This window comes from Hibiscus syriacus, unplaced genomic scaffold (genome assembly GCF_006381635.1).
Source record: "Hibiscus syriacus cultivar Baekdansim isolate YM2019G1 unplaced genomic scaffold, ASM638163v2 tig00111772_pilon, whole genome shotgun sequence".
Lineage (NCBI taxonomy): Eukaryota > Viridiplantae > Streptophyta > Magnoliopsida > Malvales > Malvaceae > Hibiscus > Hibiscus syriacus.
This window is the reverse complement of record NW_024063173.1, coordinates 2,136,604-2,148,406: the sequence shown is the minus strand read 5'-3', so window position 1 is coordinate 2,148,406 and position 11,803 is coordinate 2,136,604. Positions and strand designations below refer to the sequence as shown.

The 11,803-nt window shown below is 34.9% G+C and overlaps 1 pseudogene; it reads left to right on the top strand.

Moving 5' to 3' along the window:
* Positions 1-1,053: 1,053 nt before the first annotated feature.
* On the top strand, positions 1,054-3,084 carry LOC120170112 (annotated as a pseudogene).
* Positions 3,085-11,803: the final 8,719 nt, after the last annotated feature.

Below are 11,803 nucleotides of genomic sequence, written 5' to 3'. Positions count from 1 at the left end.
TGAGTTTTTTGTTTTCAAATTATTAAAGAATGTTTTCTAAAAGTTTTTTTTTCAGTGAAATGTGTTTCCGTATTATTAAAAATTTAAAATAAATCAAGATTTAATCCTAAAATTAATACTTATCATGCTAAGAATCAATTTTTTTTAAAAAAATTGAAAAGGATACACTGAACCCAGAAATTTTAAACATTAAAAATAATATTATTAAGAGAAATAATCACAAATTCTAAATGAATAAACCTCAACTACATGATAAATGATAGGCCCCTAAACACCTGATTCCTAATCCTCACAAGCTCTCCTTCAAGTCCTATTAATTAAAACTAATTCTTTTCCTCGTATATTAGTATGAGGAGATTATAAGGATAATATCTATTTAAAATATTTTTTAATCATTGATGACGTACACACTCTGTAAATACAACTGTTCAAATCAAAAATTTCAAGGAAAATATCACTCACTTTAACCATTAAAACCGCTTGATGGATTCATTCTCATCATTTAGTTATCTTTGTTCAGGTTCTTCCTCATCTCAATCAAAATTTACGTACATAATCAAGATATTTTTCTTCCAAAAACTATACAAAGTAGCTTTATAAATCTACACATGCATTAATTATTGACTCAGTATGAATTGTCATAAAAAATAGTATATAAATCGTTTTAAGACTTCATCCAAATAGAAGACTATACATCATTTAACTTACTCATAATATTATTAATGTTTTGACGAACCGTTTGCATTTATGTTAAAAATTTGAAACTTTTAAGCGGTACGATAAGCAGCTTGATATCATTTAATCAGGTTTTGAGTTCAAGTATTTGTACATGCAAAAAAAATTTAGTGGAAAACTCATCCACTAAAACTAAATGTATAACTCAAATCAATCAGAATTAATAAGACGAAACTTTGGAAACTCATAGTGTTAAAAAAATTTGAAACTTTCACGTTAAAGAAATGTGTTGTGAGCCCATACTATAAGTCTATAACTATAAAATGCCGGGCCCCTCCACCCCTCCTTCCCCCATCTACTCTTCTACTTTTCTTCTTCATGGAAACCACTCCTCAATGCAGAAACCAAACTAAAAATGATTCCTCTGATGAAAATGGAATCCTTTTACCAGGTCTACCTGATGATCTAGCTCAACGTTGCCTCTTTTCTCTTTCTCCTTCCCTTCTTTTCTCCGTTTGCCATCCATGGCGTCGCTTCCTTTACTCTCCAACTTTCCCTCCCTTCTTCTCCCTCTATGCTCTTGTTTCTCCTCTGCAAAATCTAACTCCGAGACACCCTGGACAAGTTGTTCCTCAAAACACAATTAAATTCATCTCCTTTGATCCAATCTCATCATCTTGGACACCCCTTCCTAGCCTTCCACAAGACTCTCCTCTTCATCTCCTCCATCGCCACCCTTCTTTTCTATCCCGGAACCTTCCGATACAATCCTTGACAGTCTCCAATCAGTTAATCCTCATAGCTGCACAAGTCACAAGCTTTTACCTGCACTTTCCAGCCCTTTAGTCTTCAAACCGGAGTCCAGCAGTGGTTTTACGGCCCCCAAATCCCACCCGCGGCGGGTGGTGCGCTACAGGCTCAGTCCGAGGTGTGGTCTATATGGCAAGCGGCATTGGCTCCCTTTACAAGGGAGATGTGGCGAGGTCATTGGAACAATGGGACCTAAACAAGAAGAGAGAAAATTGGAGATGGGAAAACAAGGCAGAGCTTAAAGATGGAAGGTTTAGCAGAGAAGCAGTGGAAGCAGTTGGGTATAGAGGGAAGCTTTGCATGGTTAATGTCAAAGGCAATGCAGTGAAAGAAGGTGCAGTTTACGATGTGGGATTGGATAAGTGGGAAGAGATGCCTCAAGGCATGGTTGCGGGTTGGAATGGACCGGCCGCCGCCATGGATGAAGATGTGATTTATGTGGTTGATGAAGTCAAAGGTAGCTTAAGCAGATATGATGGTGAAAGAGATTGTTGGGTGAAAGTGATTGAGTTGGAACAGCTCAAACGTGCAGAGCAGATAGCAGCGGCGAGAGGGAAAATTTGTGCAGTTTCAGGGAATGGGGAAAGGATTATAGTGGTGGATGTTGGGAATAGGCCGGCCAGGTTTTGGGAGGTGGCGCCACCGCGTGGGTTGGAAGTGGTGGCGGTGCATGTTTTGCCTAGGATATGTAGTAGACAACGCTAGATAGTATTTCCAATCAGTCCCATAAGAAACCTAGTTGCTAGCTCGCTTGTAAACTTTCTCCGTCACCTAAGTTTGTAAACATTACTCAGCAAATATGTCTCTCCTAACTATAAAGCACATTATTAAATTCTATCAAAAAGATTCATAGCACCTTAAACAATTACGTCTCATCCTACTTGCTCATTACTCTATCTAGATCTACGGAGTTAAATCACTTACTCTTTACGTTTCAATCATGAGTCCCACAATATTTTGTAATAAGAGAGCTCCACATGAATATTGTTGTACCATCTCTGTATATTCTTAAGATTAGTATTTGTATATTAAGATCTTTGAATAACCCTTTCGAAAGTTTCGGGAGAACAACTTCGAAAGAATGATCTCAAATGTTTATATCTTTTGAAAAATTGTGACCTCTTGACATAAATTCTAGCATGCCAACGTGATCAGTCAAAACCAAAATTTATTGTCAGTCAACAGTATCTATTGAGCGTGCCAACCTATGAATAATTATCATGACTAACACCAACATTAAGGTGGCGTTTGGTTCGCTGGAATGTTTCTGAGGAAATTGAAATCTGTGAAGGAATTGAAATCTGTCAGGAATTGGAATCCAATTCCATATTCTGTTTGGTTGGCAAGAAATGGAATTGGAATCTAATTCCATATTCTGTTTGGTTCGCAGACATGTAAAATGAATTTGATTTTAATAATGTAAAATGACAGAATTGCCCTTCTTGTTTTTTTGCTTTATTTTAGTTTGTTTTACAACTTACATGTAATAATATATTATAAAAAATTAAAAAAATATTAAATTTCATTTTATTGATTGATTATTCATTTCAATAAATTTAAAAATCATGCTAATAAACATCATAAGTTAAAATCATCGCAATCAAAATATGTTAATAAGTTACCAAAAGATAGAGCAATATTTCGATACATTCCAATCGGAGTATGTTAATTAGTTACCAAAAAATATACCAAAAACTATTTTTATTTAATATATGAATTAGAAACTCGACCCGACACGACACGAAATAATAAAAAAAATATTTTTATTCAATAAAAACATTGACTTAATTGAAAAAAATTATATATAGAGGGGTATTATTGTAATTATTCCTATATATATAAGGTAAAAATATATATTTTTTCGGGTCGGGTCTGGTTTTTTCACCCTAAACCCGAACCCGACCCGACCCGAATATCACACTTAAAAAACCCGACCCGAACAAAATAAAGTTTCACCCGACCCGACCCGAATATATGAATTAGAAATCCGACCCGACCCGAAATAATAAAAAAATATTTTTATTCAATAAAAACAGTGACTTAATTGAAAAAAATTTTATATAGAGGGGTGTTATTGTAATTATTCCTAAATATATAAGGTAAAATTATATATATTTTCGGGTCGGGTATTTTTCACCCTAAACCCGAACTCGACCAGACCAAAATAAAGTTTCACCCGACCCGAATATATGAATTAGAAACCCGACCCGAAATAATAAAAAAATATTTTTATAACATTTTTTGTCACGCTTATTTCTACCCTTTTTTAGTCTTAAATTATTAGGTTGTACAACAGAACTACCCGTATAATATTTAGGGTAAACTACAACCAAACTTTAGGCATTGTATTGTTTATACCACTAAACTTTCAATTTTGTCAATTATAACATTGAACTTTGATTTTTGTTTCAATTATACCACTGTACCGTTAAATCGTTAACGACACAATGACGTGACTAACGGTTGTCGACGCAGACACCTAACCAAAGCGACATCGTTTTGATTTGGCTCTTAAGATTTAACGGTCCAATGGTATAATTGAAATGAAAATCAAAGTTTAGTGCTATAATTGGTAAAAATGAAAGTTTAGTGGTATAAACGATATAGCATCTAAAGTTTGGTAGTATATGATGTAATTTACCCTAATATAATTTATTAAAAAATACTTGTTGGAGATAATCATAAACGTGGGGTTCACATGGAAAACTAAGAAATAGAAGATTCAAAGACAAAAAGGCATCCAACCCTAACTTTCATCAGCCAATAAATGCCCAACAACTCCCCCTACCTTTTCTTATTTATTATTCTCTTCAATTGCAAAAAAGGAAAACTGTTTGATCTATCTTTTTCTTTGCTTTCTCCTCTTACTATTAATTCCTACGGTTAATTTTAGACGATATTTTTCATCTAATCTTAATTGATTTTGCACGACTCAAGCGAATTTGATGGTATTTCTTAAAGTCTCAAGATTGAGTACAAGAAGGTTAGGGATATGAATAGGGTTTTAAATAGCGGCCGAATAGCGGTGTCGCGGCCGTAATATCACGGTTGAGGCGGTGTTCGAAACCGCTATCGCGGAAAATAACGGTATGAAGCAGAATCACACCAATAGCGACGGATCGCGGCCACAATTTAGCGGATCGCGGCCAATTGCGGCAATAGCAGACCGCTATTCCGCTATTTTTCCGTTATTTTATTTTTTAAAAAAAAAATTATTAAAAAATCAACTCCTTCAAAAAAATTTACGATCGCGATATCCGCAAATAATTGAGAATTATCTTTAAAACCCAGGATATGAGCATTTAACATCAAATAATTGAGAATTATCTTTAAATAAATATTGTCTTGTATTTACTCTAAATTAATAAAAAAAATTATTTTTTTTATAAACAGTATTTAATAAATTACATGTCTACAATTTTTATTTGAAAAGCTAATGTATTTCTTTTATTTTTAATAAATCACATCACAGATTTTAATAACTCCAATATTGATTTCTATTTATTTTGGGATTATCATGGGTCTTGTAATGATTTCTAATGTGAGATTTTGTTTATGGAGTAATGGAGGTGAATTAAAAGTTAAAATTGACACAAATAAATGTCAATTTTCTACCCTCATTTATTTTTTATGTTTAATCGTCGATATTTAATCTATTGATCGATTATTTCAGATTAAATTTTATATAAATCTATTATTAAAAGATTTTCTTGATTCAATTTATTACCTTCGTAAACGTCATAATTTTCTTATCATCGTTCAGTTTGATATTCTACAATACCCCATTTTTTTCAATTATAAAAGAGTTCTTGTTAATTACATATCAACATTTTTCTCTTATCATTTCATTTATTATTTTTGTATTTTTTCGTATTCATTTTATTGTATATATTTAAAATTCATGATTTTTCCTACTCAATAATATTATCTTTAAAATTTATCCTTAACGTTAAGGTTTAAATGTAAACTTTTCTTTAAAAGTGTAAGAGATAATTGTAAAGGATGTCTCAAAATTATGACTGAATTTTTAAAATATTCTAAATTAGTCCCAAATAATGATCTCATTCTAAATTAATCCTTAAATTTTAAAATACTTTTATCAATCACTTTCCTCGGTTGCATTTCTTTCGTGCAACCATGATAGTTGCATTTCTTTCCTTATCTGATTCAAATATTAATACATAGGAGAGCCCTTTCCTCGGTTGCCAAAACAATGACTTGGTCGGAGCATTTGCCTGGCCTCTAGCTCCACATAGCTTCATTAGGAAAATCCGAAAGAATGTTAGAACGGTAAAAAAGTGTTTAAAGAATAATAAAAAAAACTTGTAAGAGAAGAGTAAAATAATCTCCAGCATTGATGTAGAATAGTTTTCTCTGCACTTTGTGATCCATCCTCTACAGAGCTTGATCCTCATCTTTCCAATATTGAACGTGTGAGTCGAGCGTGATGAATGATCTTGTCCATTGATCTGGGAAATGACTACTTAGAAAAGACATGGAATGAAGAAACTTCGATTAGAATTGGATGAGACAAATATTCCTACCACTTCAACTGGTTCTAGAATAAAATTTATGATGGACCAAACTACTCAATGAGACATTCTGGAAAATGATATTCAATGGATATCTATTTTCTTCCCTTTCTTTGTATTATATCAATACATTCATACACTAGCAAAGCATCACATACAGATGATGATCATGATATCACCAAGGACAAATCGAAAGGAATCAAACGCACATTAAATTCACCGCTAGATTTCCGCAAAAGTGTCTACGTAGCTTCCCAAACCTGCAGCTGTAAAAGTAACTTTCTCAGCCTTTCTTGCCTTCTTTTCCATTCATCAATACACAAACGCATTTTGGCTTAAACTAACCAGAATCAAAAGGATTGGCAGTTGTCACAGAGACTTTTTGGCCATTTGAGAGAATCTCGGCCTGCAAAAGTCGACCAACATCAAGTGGTTCTGGGGCATACATTGTTTTGTCTGCACCTGATAACGCAGAAAACTGGACCAGTTATTAGAGTAGGATGCAATGTAAATGATACAGGTTAACAAGCAACCATGTGTTTTATAGTCAGTATGATACTGAAAATCCGATCAGAAAACAACCTCTCAGAATGCATGAAGGAAATACCATAGAGATATATAGGACATTTTGCATCAAGCTTAAGAAATAACATTTAGAGAAAACGTTTAAGAATGGAAAACATTGACAATTTGGCATGAAAATGAAGAGGGCATCGTGTTTATATGAACGCATGATGTGGCGCAGTGGAACATTAAACATCGACCTGTTTCAAATTTGTGAATATAACACAGCTTCTTATGATAGGTATAATGCATTAAGCTTCAAACAAAAACCTTTATTGAAAATATAAAAATGATGAGGAAAAGAAGCTAATAATAGAGATAGCTTTCTCTACATCTTCCTTGTTTCTCCCAGCCATACAACCTCTCAGAGACTTTAAGGCGCCTCTAAGTTTCTTCAAAATAGCATGCCCCTCCAAAGAAGCAACTTCTCTAAGGTTGGCCTAGATTACAAGAAAACAAGTGTTATTCACTATATCATCCATTGTCGATGAGAAGGAATGATGGGTACCGATATTGTCGTCCGCAAAATGCATGGAAGAAGAGGGAGTTAAAACAAAGAAATTACAGATGGAGCTAAAGTTTTGTTGAAACAACATATGATCTCTTTTCCATTCAGATATTGTAAAATTCCAGATCAAGTAGGATGGAAAAAAGAGGATAATTGAGATGATATTGGGGCAACTGAAATGAAGATGACTCCAACCTCATCAGCCAATTTCATAGCAGTAGCAAGGTTCTTGTCGAATTTACTAGCAAGGTCACGAACTGAGAGTCGCTTGTGCTGCTTGGATAATTGTGTTGTTTCCCTTTTATTAGAATATTGTTGAAACACAGAAAATGACTATATGAAAATGACTTATATAGATTACTAAGCACAAGCTCATTTTTATACACAATGCATGAAGCAGTTAACAATAACAACCCTAACAACCGAGTAACAACCTCCTAACAACCTGCCAGCATGGCACAACATCCAGTCACACAGCCAGCGTAGCACATTTACAGTAACATCATTGCTAACTACACTCAGCATTGCTAACTACACTGCTAATATTCTCTCTACTTCTTCTTGTCTCCTTGATTAAAAAGAATAAACACAAAATTTGGAACGAAACTCCTCAAATGTAGCTCGAGAAAGAGACTTAGTAAATCCATCAGCTATTTGATGCATAGCAGGAACATAACTAGCGCATAGTTGACCAGCAGCTACCTTCTCACGAACAAAATGGACATCAAGATCAACATGCTTGGATTGAGCATGATAGACAGGATTGACACTCATGGCTACATCACTGGTGTTGTCACACCAGACAACCGGCTCATGACACTGCTGAATGTCAAGATCAGTCAGAAGTACATTTACCCAAGTTATATCAGTGGCTGCTTCTACTACACTTTTGTATTCATCCTTCATTGTGGACCAGGAGTACATTGTTTTTTAGCACAATGTAATGAGACATTTGTCAAGAATTACACCATATCTAGTGATGGAGTGCCTATCATCAATGCTAGCACCCCAATCTGCATCAGTAAATGCAACAATGTCAAGAGTGGAGGATAAGTAGCGAAGTATTCGTTTTACTGCAACAAAATGAGCTTCTCGTGGTGTATGCATATATTGATCCACTTGTCCCACACTAAACGAAATGTCAGGTCGTGTATGACAAACATACAGAAGATAGACAACTATACTTCTGTATTCACTAGCATTAAGAAGGAGCTCACCATCTTCATGAGAGAGTTTGGATGATACTACCATTGGAGTGGCACAACCTGCTGCATTTGACATGCCTGTTTTCTCTAAGAGCTCAAGTATATATTTTTCTGACTCAAAACTATTGAACCATTAACAATTTTGACCTCAATTCACAGGAAAAAGCTCAACTCTCCAAGATCCTTAAGCGTAAAATGATCATGCAACATTAACACAACCTTTGTATACTAGTGGAAGATTGTCCCATAATGATATCATCCAAATACACAAGGTTGTAAATATAGTCATTATCAACATGCTTGAGAAATAAATGAAGGATATGCTTGAGATCTATAAACCCCATTTACAACAGGTTATCCTTAAGCTTAACATGCTGATTGCGGGGTGCATAATAAAGACCATAAAGAGCTTTTTGAAGTTTATACACAAGAGCCTTGCCATGTTCATCAACCTGCTCAAGCCCAGGGGGTTGTTGCATGTAGACATCCTCACTTAAATCTCCATTAAGAAATAGTGTGCTTGGGTTGTTGCATGTAGACATCCTCACTTAAATCTCCATTAAGAAATACATTGTTTATATCAACATGCCGAAGCTCCCAACAATTAGAGACAACAATGGCTAGTACTGTGTTAAACGTGTAAAAATGAACAACATGGCTAAATGTGTCCTTGAAATCATACCCGAAAATTTGAGAGAACCATTTGGCAACCAAGTGTGCTTTGTATTGATGAACCGACCCATTAGGGTTGTGCTTAATACGAAATAGCCATTTGCATCCAATAGTAATCCTGCCTTCAGGGAGTCAACCATTGTCCAAGTTCCATTTTTTTAACACATTGTATTCATCATGAACAATTGCAGCCTAGTGAGAAGAATGTAGTGTTGCACATATTGTAGCAAGAACGTCATCATCCACACACTCGAAAAAACTTTAGGTTTGAAAATCCCACATCGACTACGTGTCATCATAGGATGAACATGAGAGGGAGGAACATTGACATCAGGCTCATAAATAGCAATAGTGTCACCACCTACGCTATCATAATCATCACTAGACTCTGCACTTACACCATCAGTTTCCATAAGTGCTACATTTTCTGAAGCAGTAGTATCCACATCATCAAAGGTGTGCTGAAAGCCACCATCAACCACCTTATCACATTAGGTGAAGTAGAACCCAATGCTCAGATGGCATAGAAGTAGCATGAGCATGCGGTTGGCCATCCACAACTGAACCAGTGTTTCGTTTAGCAAAACACTCATAGCCACCATCAGTGGATGAAACCGTAAAGTTAACTATAGAGGAGGTATCCTTATAATTCGTTTGGTATTGCCCATGATTGATAGAAGTAACAGACGAGAAATCTTGATCATATCTATGCCAACATCGATCAACTAGGTGTCCAACCTTTCCATAAAGTTGACATTGCACCCGATATCTGCCACGACCCCGACCACCAGCTCGAGATCCATACAGATAAATAGATCTCTTATCAGAACCCTTAATGGACATCGATGAGCTCCTGATCTCACCCTGTGCAATATTTGCACTCATCGGCAAGGTTTCCAGCGGATTATCAAAACTAGCAAGTTGTGTTTCTGCATCAAGAAGCATAGTGTAAATGCAATCGAAGGACAAATTTTCCCTCATGGAAGTTATAATCTCCATGAAAGACTGATATTCTTGTGGAAGACCTTTCAGAATACTCACAATATGCTCAACCTAAGGTACCACACTACCATATGAGGCTAAAGCATCACAAACCTCCTTCACACGAGTCACGTAAGCACGCATATTGTCTCCTCCATTTTTTAAGGACTAAAGTTTTTAATGAAGGCTCATGACAACTGTCGTCGAGCGAATAAAAAAAACTAAAAAGTTGTATTCCAGAAGGCCACCACCTTTTCAGCTCCGATGAATTGAGGAAGAAGATGAGGATAATAGTAGACAATAGCCAGGTGGCAAGAGCACTGTCTTGAGCCACAAAATCTTCACACGCTTCATTGACACAGACAATACCATCATCATCAACCACAGTCTCCGATGGAGTCACCACATCACCTGTAAGCAATCGCTCCAATCGATGACTCCTAATGGTGAGCAAAATCTGCTGCTTCCAAAGGAGAAAGTTTATTTCATCGAGGACGACATTTACCTTCTTGTGAGAGAAGGATTTAGAACCGGTGGTGAAATCCATCAAGAAACCGTTCAAGCAATAAAAGCTAAATAGAAAGCCCCAAGATCAGTAGCGAATGATAACATATTAGAATACTGTTGAAACACAGAAAATGACTATATGAAATGGTTTATTTGATTACTAAGCACAAGCTTGTTTTTATACACAATGCATGAAGTAGTTAACGCTAACAACCCTAACAACCGAGTAACAACCTCCTAACAACCTGCCAACGTGGCACAACACCCAGTTACACAACCAGAGTGGTACATTTACACTAATAACATTGCTAACTACACTCAACATTGCTAACTACACTGCTAATACCTTTCAACAACTTCCTTTAGTGGCAGACCATTATTATCCCCTCTTGGCTAAAATCAAGCAAATAGAAACCTATACTTGAATAACAAAAGCAAATCAACTCGACCAAATTGAAGTATATATAAAATAAAATAAAAACGAAAATACAAATTTACAATATTGAATAAATCCAGAACACAACAGAAACCTGCATAAATCTAAAGTGTTTCTCATATCTAGAGAAGCAGCTAGCAAGTACCAAGGTTCAACTAGACACTACAAAATTTCAACTTACTTTCAAATTTGACTAAAGAGAGCCTATGGAATTTCCAACAGTTAGGGAAAAAATGCTAAAGTTGTGTTCTGAGCTGGAAAGATAGATTGTAATTTTACATTTCACGACAAATAAAGCAAAAATCTATTAAAAAAGGGAAATGACACAGGACTGATATTATCTTTCTCTTTGCAATAATACAAGAATACAAATAATTTCCCTTTATGGGCTGCAATTATCTTCTTCTTTTTTGATGTCTCTCCTACTTACAAAAGCAACTAAACAAAGGAGAAGGATTCTTTTAGTTTGTAGCAGTTGAAAGAAACTACAAATGAGCATGGTGAAATATTCTTTTAGTTTGTAGTAGCTGAAAGAAACTGCAAATGACCTGCTCAAAAACAAAGGGAAGAACAAGAACAATAACAACAACCAATAATTAATCGTTTATCACTAAATGAAAGCATATGTATTATAAAGATTAATCATTTTATTGATAGAAAATATTTTGATACTAACAAAAAATAATGAATGAACTTTACAATTATCTGAAACAAATAATATTTTATACAAACTTGATATAATCTAAAATATAAATATCTCTAACAAAATTTGTTTAAAAGTAAGGATTAGTTGAAAGGGATGGATTGTTGCTGTTTAAGATTTGGGAGTACATATTTTTATATTTTTTGTCACATAATATTTGATGTGTCTGTTTGTTTCACTGAAAACGTTTTCCGGAAAAATTTTTTTGTA